This window comes from Dromiciops gliroides, chromosome 3, assembly GCF_019393635.1.
Source record: "Dromiciops gliroides isolate mDroGli1 chromosome 3, mDroGli1.pri, whole genome shotgun sequence".
NCBI classification, from domain to species: domain Eukaryota; kingdom Metazoa; phylum Chordata; class Mammalia; order Microbiotheria; family Microbiotheriidae; genus Dromiciops; species Dromiciops gliroides.
In genome coordinates, this window is record NC_057863.1 from 268,869,633 (window position 1) to 268,881,354 (window position 11,722).

General features: G+C 39.7%; 1 non-coding gene and 1 pseudogene across 1 annotated transcript; both read left to right on the plus strand.

The window, feature by feature from the left end:
* Nucleotides 1-641: 641 nt before the first annotated feature.
* On the plus strand, nucleotides 642-748 carry LOC122752199. Its single transcript, XR_006355990.1, has one exon. It is a non-coding gene; the product is annotated as a U6 spliceosomal RNA (small nuclear RNA).
* Nucleotides 749-7,230: 6,482 nt separating this feature from the next.
* LOC122751321 lies at nucleotides 7,231-7,830 on the plus strand (annotated as a pseudogene).
* Nucleotides 7,831-11,722: the final 3,892 nt, after the last annotated feature.

The following is an 11,722-nucleotide window of genomic DNA, read 5'->3' on the forward strand; positions in this document are numbered from 1 at the left end:
TCTTATTTGTATCCCCAACACAGTGCCTGGCTCATACTAGGCACTTAATAAATGTTTATTGACTAGTAACTATTGAATGGGAAAAATGGAAGCAATTTTCATTTCTGGGTGACCATTGGACCTGAAAGTTGGTGCTTCAAACCAGATTATGTTCAAGCTTTTTATTCTCATATTCCTATCCTTGTGAATAATTTGTATTTTTGTAGTCTATGCTTGAGGGGTAATGGGTAGAGATGAGGTTAAAACATTTTCTATTTTTGTTTCCAAACTGCTTGTAAAAGGTTGTAAACCCTTCTCTTCCAGTGATGTTGGGACCATGGTACTTGCCACAAAAAGATTCCCACTCTCTCATATCTACCTCCCACCCCCAAGGCTTATACAAATCTCAAAAGCAGCTGTTCTCGAAGTGGGATCTGTGGATCACTAGAAGTCCCTGAGACCCTCTCAAGGCAGCCATGGGGTCAAAACTATTTTCATGCCTATTAAAATAAAATACACTTTTTTTCAACTATATATCTGTGTGAGGCCAGATTTTTTTCATATGCTTTAACCAATACAAAAAAATTGCAAGGGATTGAATGCAGAAGCAAATATGAGAATCCAGCTTCTATGAGAATAAAATCTTCTAAATCATTTATAGAGGGCTCTCTTGGGCAGCACATAACCTAAAATTGGAATGATAAAGAGAAGATTGGCATGGCACCTGCCCAAGGATGACATGAAAATTTGTGAAGCACTCTATATTTTTTACTTTCTTTTGATTTTGGGGTTGTTGTTGGTTGTTTTTTTTGGGGGGGGTCCATGTTTTCTTTTGCAACAAAGCTAATGTTTTGAATGACTGCACATGTATAATCTATATCACATTGCATGCCTTCTTAACAAGGGAAGTGGGGAGGGAGGAAGGGAAAGAATATGGAGCTCAATTTATAAAGAGTCTAAAATTTTGTTTACATGTAATTGAGAAAAATTAAATGTAAAAAAGATTTTACTCATCACTCTTTTTGGTAAATAGTAATTTCCCACATTTGTTTTTGGATTCAATAAACATTAAAGTCCTTTCCTGATGCATCATTCTGGCATGGAAGTGTTGATGAATTCTTCAAGGCTATCCCAGCAGAGCACAAGTTCTACCAGGCTCTATCATACTAAGTGACACACTAGATCCCTGTCATTCAGAAACCAGCATAGCAGGTCATAAATTCAGAAAGGCTTGAAACCAGAGATTTACAAAATATGTAAAACTTATCTCAATAAATATTTATTTTGGAAAATATATTTATCTCTCGTAAAAAATGTATTATCTATGTCGACATATAATGGATTTATTAATGTTATTTTAAATGAATTAATAAAGGTTTTATTTATTTATTTATTTATTTTTAGTGAGGCAATGGGGGTTAAGTGACTTGCCTAGGGTCACACAGCTAGTAAGTGTTAAGTGCCTAAGACCGGATTTGAACTTGGGTACTCCTGACTCCAAGGCCGGTGCTCTATCCACTGCGCCACCTAGCTGCCCCATTAATAAAGGTTTTAAAAATCGATCAGGTTTTATTTCTAATAATGTAACCCACATAAACAAAAGATATTTCAGGTCTTCATTAGTTTTTAATAGTATGAAAGAATCTAAAGGCCAGAAAGTTTGAAAACCATTTCCTTAGAGGAAAAAAAAACACATAAATAAGTCATTTGACCCTGGGTAAATCACTTAATTTCTCTGAACCTCAGTTTTTCATCTCTGAAATGGAACTATCAATAGCATCTACTTCACAGGGTTGTGATGAGAAGTAAATAAGATAACATCTATAAAGCATTTTAGAGACTTTAAAGTATTTCTAAATATGAGCTATTCTGGCTGAAGACCTCTTTCTACAGGGAAGGGAGGATAAATGCTTTTCTAATTTAGTGGGTATGATAATGAGGAGTTAGTTACTCCTCCACCATTGTAATGCTTAACATTTATCCCACTGCAACCTGAAGAGAGCTGAGCCAGAGGTGGCAGTCCCTGTTTTAATAGCATGCCATAATACCAGGCATCATCTGAAGAAACACTGCAACCCACGCCACTCCTCCACTTCAAAAGAATGCCTCTTAGGGTGGGAGAGAGATGGCTGCTGAAAGAAACTTTCATACCGTGCATGTGAAAGAAGGCTTTATCCAGCATGACCTGACCAAAAAGAAATATCAATTGTGAAAAGGGAAGCCATTAAGTTAACCTTTAAAGGTGACTCCACTTCTCCAACAGTCATCAGGGCTATGAACAACACAGTATTCTTGAGAAGACTAAAATCGGGGCGGGGGGGGGGCAGGGAACTGGGGCTGTTGTCCTTTAGGATGACATATAATTCAAAAGATGATGAAAGTCAGACTGAATGCATTTAGACATAAAAAGCAGCATCTAGTCACTGAGATTTGCCTTCAGAAGAAAAATATGGCTTAAGAGTGATCTTATCCATCACTCTTTTTGGTAAATAGTGATTTCTCACATTTGTTTTTGGAGTCAATAAACACCAGAGTCTTTCCCTGATGCATCATTCTGACATGGAAGTGTTGGTGAATTCTTCAAGGCTATCCCAGCAGAGCACAAGTCTTACCAGGCACTACCATACTAAGTGACACACTGGATCTCTGTCATTCAGAAATCTACAGGTCATAAGTTTAGAAAGGCTTAACAACAGGGATTTTACCATTTTACCATAAGCAATTAATTTTTCAGTCACAGAGACTTACTTAGTCACTAAGCATTTATTAAATAAATGGCAGACACTGTGTTAAGTACTTAGTATACAAAGAAAAGGGAAAGATAGGCTCTGTTCTCAAGGAATTCCAGACAATAGACTCTTGGTATTTGAATTGCTTCTTTTTGGATGCTTGTGGTATTTTTCTTTAATACAGGAGTTCTGGGTGTTGGCTATGACATTCCTCAGACTTTTCCTTTTAGGATTATTTCAGGAAATAATCAATGGATTCTATCTTCACTTTGCCATCTGGTTATTGGGTAGTTTTCATCAAATGATTTCTTGAGGGGCAGCTAGGTGGTGCAGTGGATAAAGCACCAGTCCTGGATTCAGGAGGACTTGAATTCAAGTCTGGCCTCAGACACTTGACAAGTGTCTGAGCAAGTGTGACTCTGGGCAAGTCACTTAACCGTCATTGCCCCACCAAAAAAAAATATTTCTTGAAATGTAGTGTCTAGCCTCTGGATTGTAAATCAGGGTCTTCAGGGATTCCAATGATGAATAAATTATGCCTCAAGTTATTTTTAAAACAGTTATTTTGGAAATATCTTGCATTTTCTTGCATTCTTTCATTCTTTTGACTTTTGTTCAAGTCATTTTTGCTTGTGAAGGCCAAAATTGGATATATGGAGCATTAATCTCCCCTTTGAACTTCCCCTTTTATATATTCCTCCCAGGCCAATAAGAAAAGGAGCCTCTGAGCTTTAGTTCATAAAGGATCAGGTTTTATTGCTTGGGAATTAACTAGACCACAAAGGTGAAACCAATTAAGGAAATAAGGAAGTAGAAATACAGATAGTCTTAACTCTAAGCTTAGCCTGTTTCCGTCATTAACTCACCAACCCCGAACTGCCAGCCAGACCGAGAACCAGCACACCCAAGACAGAGCAAGAAACATGCCACCACCGAGGTGAGTGCCACCAGAGACTCCTTGCCAGCTGAAAAGACCACGAACTCCTTGAACATGCCCTGCCTCCCAGAAGTTGCCTCCCTTCCGGTTGTGTCCCATCTGTGTCCCATACGTAATCCCAGGGTGGGCCAGGTGTGGCCCCTCCCAAATGATTCAGCTAAAACTTTCAATATTAGTCTTTACCACAAATAATTTTTACCACATGCTACTTCATGGAATCATTGGTTTCTGTGTAGTCTATTCTAGTTTTCAAAGAATCTGTTGCTTGAGTTGAATTTGCTACTTTCTTTTCTAAGCTACTTATTCTTCTTCCTCTTCTTTTCTCAAGAGCTTTAATTTATCTTAATTCATTCATTCATCTATTTATTTATACATTTATTTTTTAGCATGCTTAATTTTTAAAAATTCATATAGTCCTTGTGGAAAATCTGGGGTTTTGTTTGTTTGGTTGGTTTTTTCCCTTTGAGTCTCTGCCTGCAGTTTTTACAGTTATTTTCTCTTTCATGAAGGTCTTTCAATTTGCAATGATTTTTTATACTGGTCAATATTTGATTTACTCATCACTTAAGTTTTATTATGTTAATTGGGGCTTTGTGTCAGGTCTAGGCTCTACCCTGAGCTACAGTTTTGGGTAAGGTAGTCAACCCTTCTTGGTCATTTCCTGGGTCACTTGGGTTTTGTGCTCTACCTCCTGGAATTAGGGCCCCTAGACATTTGAGGTTCAGAGCACTAGATCTTCAAGATCCTCTCTTGTTTCAGAAGTTTCTAGGGACCTCAGATCTCTCAGAACTGGGATATCCCAGTCTAAGTGCTCCTAGTTGACGCATCTGGCCACTGAAACTTTCTGTCACTTCCAGGATTCTAACACCAGGGCTTTCTGATCATGCTGGACATATCTTTGGAGAGCTTTCTATTCTTATTGCTTCTTCATTTCCCACCAGCTGCACTCCTTGAACAGGACTCTATCATATCCCTGTGCCTGGTAGCTTCATCTTTTGATTTTTACCCACCCTCTGCTTTTCAGCTTCTTCTTATATGTTATCCTCCCCAAAAGAGTGTAAGCTTCCTGAGGGCAGGGACTGTCTTTCTTTTTCTAATTTGTATCCCCATTGCTAAGCAAGTACCTATCACATTAATAAATGTCTATTGACTGCCTGACTGAACACAATGCCTTTCAGGCTATAAAAGTACCTTGCTGATTCTGGCAGTTGTGGACCTCAATGTGCTTGTACCGTCTTTGCCTGCAGCCCCTTTTCCTATTGCGCTCAGGCTTTTAACTAACTTCTTGTGGGGTGGAAGTTACTTACTATGGTTTTCTGTGAATTTCTTGAGAATTATCCACTCTGGTGTGAACTTCCCATTCTTGCTGGAGCAGTTCAGGAAGTTTATGCCACCGGTTTACACACTATTTGCTGTTGTTTGTGGGCAAAACTTGTGTTATCATGTAACAATTGGAATGACGCCACCTGCTGAAGAGCTACTGTAGAAAAGCTCTGCCATGAGGAGAAGGCGTCTGAGGGCAAGCCATGTCATCCGGTCCTTGGTGTCAAGAAGTTACCTTTGCTCGTGGGTACTGTGTATCAAGGCTACCAGCCAATCAACTTGAGGAGCCTCCCATTTCTGGGAGGAGGACACGAAGTAGGAAGTGGACGCTGGCAGAGGGCTTTTGCCTCTTTTGGTTCCTGACCTCACCATGGCAGGTCGGATGGTGGGGTCTCTTAGAAATAGTTAGATTTTTACCTTTCTCTCTGATCCTAATGCTCTTTAATAAATACTTAAACACTTAAATACTCTTGCTAAAGCTTATAGTTTGTTGGCAGCAACTCATTAGATTTTAGATAGTATAGCTAGAATTTTAGCTCCTTACAATCTATTGACTTTTGTCTTAGAGTCTCTGAGATGGAGAGACTATAGACACTATCAACTCTCTTACCTAAAAGATAAACAGAAAAACAACTTATCACCCCACTACAACTTCAGCCCATAGAAATGCTGAAAGAAATATATGATGGGTTGATATTCGAATTCTTTATCAAGACCTTCATAGGAGGTTCTTAGTGGGGAAAAGTCAGGATAAACCTAAGAATTTTGTAGGAGCCCTGCAACTGGAGAGACATCGGAAGAATCTAGAGGTTTGATCCACAGGTAAAAACACTTATTTACCTAATTTGACACCCTGTTACTTTCTCTGTACTTTGTTATTTCTGCCTGAATCCCCTGACTTTGCTTCTTACTACCCCCTTTACAGACATTGTAATTTTGTACAATTGGCCCAGCTCCTTCAGACATCACCTCCTGCCTCTGACCCTTTCTAGTCTGTCATGCATCCTTAGATTTGTGAGCTCCTTAAGGGCAGGGACTATCTTTTGCTTCTTTTTTGCATCTCCAACTCTCTTAGCATAATACCTGGCAGGTAGTAGCTGCTTAATAAATGCTTATTGGTTGACTGAAAAAAAAAAAAGACCTTCACAGGATGACAGAGAAATCTTGGTGTTCATGGGAAACACAAGTTAGTATACTGATGAAAAAATATTCTGTCTCTAGTTGTGAAGAGACCAGGCAACATTCTTCCTTGCAAATCACCCCCCAGAGATTGGTGGGAGCCTGGTGAAAACAATGAACCTCAACCCAAAAAGTAGAGATTGATGGGTATTTGTTTCATCATACTCTAAGTGAAAGAGACTGTCTACCAGTCAGGCAAAGACAGTCCGACCCAGATGACTCAGAAATGGACATTTCAATTGAAGAAGACTATATATAATATACCTAACAACTAATTCAAATGGTGGGAGAGGAATAAACCTAGAGGCAACACTATTTCAACTATACAGATTCTTAGGGTACTGAAACATCTCATAGGCTCATTTAATATACTTCTGTTTTATTACGTTTCTCTCTTTGTGCTTATTCACTTTCTATTAGGATCCTTTGTGTATTGTAGGTACATTAGTTCGTTAAATGTGCTTTGTTTACTCTGTAGAGTCTAACAAGTAAGAGTAATATGGTCATAGAGCTGGAAGGGACCTGACAGGTCCTCTAGTCCATTTCTCTGATTTTACAGATGAGGAAAGGAGAAAGCAGAATCAGGAAGAAACTATATCCAGGAGGAAGATGTGACCCACAGAGTCAAAAGCTGCAGAGAGGACAAAGAGAATGAGGACAAAGAAAAAGCCATCAGATTTAGTATTTTGGACATCCATCGGTTACCTTGAAGAGAGCAGTTTCGGTCAAATGGTAGAACCAGAAGCCAGATTGCAAACAACTAAGAGATGAGTGGGTGCTGAGGAAATGGAGGCAATAGTAGTAGGAATCTGGCAGTAAAATGCAGGAGACAGAGGATAATAGCTTGAGCAGATGGCAAGATCAGGTGAATGTTTTCTAAGGATAGATTAGATATGTGCTTGTTTTCAAGTAGTGTGGAAGGAGTCAGTTGATGGGGAGAGTTTTCAATAGGACAAGGTCAATAAGTCTATGGAAGGTTTTCGTGCCTCCGCAGCACGCGGGTGAGAAGCTCCCGTCTTCGGCTTCTGTTGCCGCCACCTCCGCTGCCAAACTCGCTCAGAGTCTGTGCCGCCCACCAATAGCATGTAGTCCAAGGGGCCGCTCCAGTCCGTCCAAGTCTTCGGGCGAAAGAAAACTGCCACCACTGTGGCCCACTGCAAGATAAACGGATGCCCACTGGAGATGATTGAGCCTCGAACTCTGCAGTACAAGCTGTTGGAGCCTGTCCTCCTACTGCACAAGGAATGGTTTGCTGGTGTAGATATCCGGGTCCGAGTGAAAGGAGGAGGCCATGTCGCTCAGATTTATGCTACCCGACAGTCCATCTACAAAGCCCTGGTGGCCTATTATCAGAAATATGTGGGGGGCAGCTAGGTGGCGTAGTGGATAAAGCACTGGCCCTGGATTCAGGAGTACCTGAGTTCAAATCCAGCCTCAGAAACTTGACACTTAATGGCTGTGTGTCCCTGGGCAAGTCACTTAACCCCCATTACCCTGCGCAGAAAAACAACCACAACCACAACAACAAAAAAGAAATATGTGGACGAGGCTTCCAAGAAGGAAATCAAAGACATCCTTATCCAGTATGACCGAACTCTGCTGGTGGCTGACCCTCGTCGCTGCGAGTCCAAGAAGTTTGGTGGACCTGGAGCCCGGGCTCGCTACCAGAAATCCTACCGATAAGGCAACTCCTAGGATTGTGGGTCTTTTTCAATAAATTTGGTATATGACCTTTAAAAAAAAAGTCTATGGAAGAAATGGAATTGAAGTCACAAGTAGAGTGATTGGAAAAAAGAAGTCCTACCACCATCACCAATTTCTCAGAAATTGCAGTAAGGAGGAAAGGGAGGATAACAATGCAGAAGGGTTTTACATTGTGAAATAGAGAAAATCATGGTGCTCATGATAGATGGACTAGTTTTCTCAATAAAATAGGAGACAAGAGAAGTAGTGGGTTAAGGGGCTTCAGAAGGGATTTTGGTTTGTTGCTGATAGAACCAAAATAGAGAACTAATTAGAGAAGTATAAAAGCTTTGCCGTTAATCATTGGAGGTCTAATTGAAATTAGGTGATTTAAATTTGTTGCTAGACCTCCCTCAGTAGTGTAGGAAAAGTGAACAGTTGAATTTGTAAATTACAGAGTCAAGAATTAAGAATAAAGGGAAGAAATTGAGATCAAAGCTAGACTTGGAGAACATAGAGAGACGGAGTAACTGAAGATTGTGATGAGAAATTTAAAAAAAAAACAGACTTGAGAGGAGTGTGGCAGAAAGAAAAATGGAAGGATGAGAAATTATGATCAGTGGGAAATTTCAGTGCCCAAGGTCATTGAAGGTAGAACAGTCATGGATAATAGCAAGATTTAAGATCTAATGATTGGATTCAAGATTAAATTAAAATCCCTGTGTGTGGCTAAAATGAAGATATAGATCATAGTATTTGAGGAGACTGAAGATCTAAGAGGTCATGGTGTTAAAAAATGTAATAAGAAAATAATATAATAAGAAAAACATCTACCCCATATGATCTAAGCTGTTTTTTTCCTTTAAAAGAACTGTAACCAACATTGAGACTTTATTGGCCCAGAAGGCTAACCCTTAGCCATTAAAATAACTTCCTGACAGATGAAGAACAAAAAGTCAGCCAATGAGGAGTGAGTTGCTACTCCTTCAGGTTTGACCAGTGTGTCATCAGAATTGGCATAAAAGCAAGGACACTTCATTCAATTGAATAACTGCTGTATCCTTGCTGAGTATTTTGTCTATGTTTTGGTTAAGTAAACTTCCTTTTGTTAACTGATGATTGGTCTATAAATGTCTTCTTCATTACAGTTCTGAACCTGAAGAGCCAGATCAGACTGAGTCAGGCCCAGCCTACACACAGACATGTATTTTAAATCCCTTAAGTGTGGAGGCAGGGTGTGGAATAGATAGAAATAGCATGAGTCAGCTGCTGAACTCCTTGAGAAAGAAGGGAAAGTGACCTGGAGGTCAGTAGAATATAGCAATAGGAACATGGATGGATGGATTAATGGATGGATGGATGGATGGATGGATGGATATAAAACATTTCAAAGAATAAGCAATAGTGGCAAAAGTAGGTTCTAGAATTAGCAGTGTGAAGCAAGAGACATGCCAACATTTTCTGCTGGGTCAGCATGTCAAGAGGTATGAGAAAAAGAGTAACTTGTAGAGGGTGACCAATTATGCAGATGACAAGAAGTTGGAAAGAGTGTGAGAAGAGATTTAGGATGGGCATTAGTGTGATACCTATGGGGGGGGGGGTGTTCCATATGGCACTTTGGAAGGAAAGGACAAAGGAGAGGTAGAAATCACCTTGATGGGGATGATGGTATAGGGAAAGGCAGTAGGTAAATAGGATTTCTCCTTAGCAAATGTTATCTCTGAGTTGACAAGGATTATGAAAGTGGATGGTGGTAGTTTGCTAGGTATAGTATGGGGAATATGTTATTTGATGGAAGCTTTACTGTTCAGGTTGTATAATAATGAAGCATGGCATTGAGGTGGTCATCCATCCTCTGAATACGTGGCAGTGGGAATTTCAGACTGAGAGAATGGGGATGACAATAAGAATAAGAATTCTTCGAATTCTTCTTCTTCTTCTTCTTCTTCTTCTTCTTCTTATTATTATTATAGGTAACATCTATAGAGTATTTATTCTGTGCCCAGCATCATTCTAAGCACATTATAATGATTTCATTTGGTTCTTACAACAACTCTGTGGCAGGTGCTATTTTTAATCCCCATTTTACAAATGAGGAAACTGAGGCAAACAGAGGCTAACTGACTTGCCCAGGGTCACACAGCTAGTGGATGGCTGAGGTCAGATTTGAACTCAGCTCTTTCCAACTTCAGGCCCAGTGCTCTATTCACTGTGCACTTAGCTTCTAACTAAATAACTTGTATCCACAGCAAATGGACTGAATTACTATAGAATGCCAGGTCTATACCCATGGTTGTTGTGAGGATCAAATGAGATAATACATATAAAGTACTTTGGAAACCTTAAAGCAATATATAAATGTTAGTTCTCTCACTGTTGAGATTATCCCAAGAGGTATCAGGCATATTCAGAAGATATTACACATATAGAGAATGCACTTGCTCTTGGTTGGGCCTGCTGAGAATTACCTTGGTCTAGGTTAGTCCTGGTAGGAAAAGCATCAAGTTTTGGGAGCACTAGATTTGGTAAATGCAAGTCTCCATTAGTAATAACCTGTGGCCTACTTACATACTCCACATATTCCTCCTTTGTCCTTGAACTGTGAGAGTATATTATCTCAAATACACATAAGTGGTTTCTCTATAGGTTTCAGCATGATATCAAATAACTAAGTCAAATTAATGTTGGCTAATAAAGGGTAGATGAGGAGGAATGAGAAAAATACATAGTTTTCTTGCCTTATACACAAAGGGATTGAACTAGATAGCTCTAGGTTTCCATTTAGCTCTAATATTCCCTGATTTCTTTGAGCACACATTTTAACAATCAGCACAGAAGGATCTTAGAGGACACAATGTCTTTCCGTAGCAGAATAGGATTCAAAGTTGGGCCTTCTGTTTGTAATTCTGGTCTATTTCCATCACACTTGCAAAATAATATTGCACGAGTGAGCAGGCTTCGTGGGTAAATTAAGCCATATCTAACTGCAAGAGAGTCAGAAAAAATATATATACTAAGCCTGTCAACTGCAGTATTATCAGATGATTATGACCTGCCAAGTAGTAAGCAAATAGGACCTGATCCTTGAAAAGAAAAGAATAGTAGCTTCAGACCAAGATGGCTGTCGAAATGCAAAGAGACCATCCAAATCTCCCGCATATCTACTCCAATAAAAACCTGAAATTCAAACCAGACTAAATAATGATTAAGAAATTCAATGAGAAAATATAATAGATTATTTCTTCCACTCTATAACAAATCATCAGAAGTCTACAGCCAATAGGAAAGGGAAAAACCCACCAAGGCAAACAAAACTCAGACTCTCAGCCTAACCAGCAGAAAAAAGGAGATGTGTAACCTGCAAGTCTCGGTGTACACAGGAAGCAAGAGTAAAGGACTTTCTGAGAAAACCTTGGGAAGGTCAGGAAGCTGCGACCTTGGAAGCCCTGGGGAAAGGCAACAACCTGAACACCATGGCAGCTTTCAGATCAGAGAGGCCAGACACCCAGGGGTGGCGAGGTCTCTAATAGTCTATCCTGAGCCAACAAGGAGATTCAGGATTCTGAAATTCAATGACCAGGAAATGGAGCTCAGCACGGGAATCCAGGAGACCCAGGGTAAGACCAAACTGAACTGATTACTCTATCTAAAAGCGTAGCAGAGGTTCAAGCCTGGCCCTGGCACAAAGCACCAATTCAAGAACTAAAGCTGAAGAGATGAATAAATCAAATAAAACACTGATTGGTATTTAATAATAATAATAACAATAATAATAATGATGATGCAGCTCTAGAGATCCCCCCAAAGAAGTTAAAAGTAGTTTTCCTTAAATAAGTGCAAAGAGTATACAAACATAGAAGAAGGCATGGGGGGGGAGGGTAGGAAAGGGAGG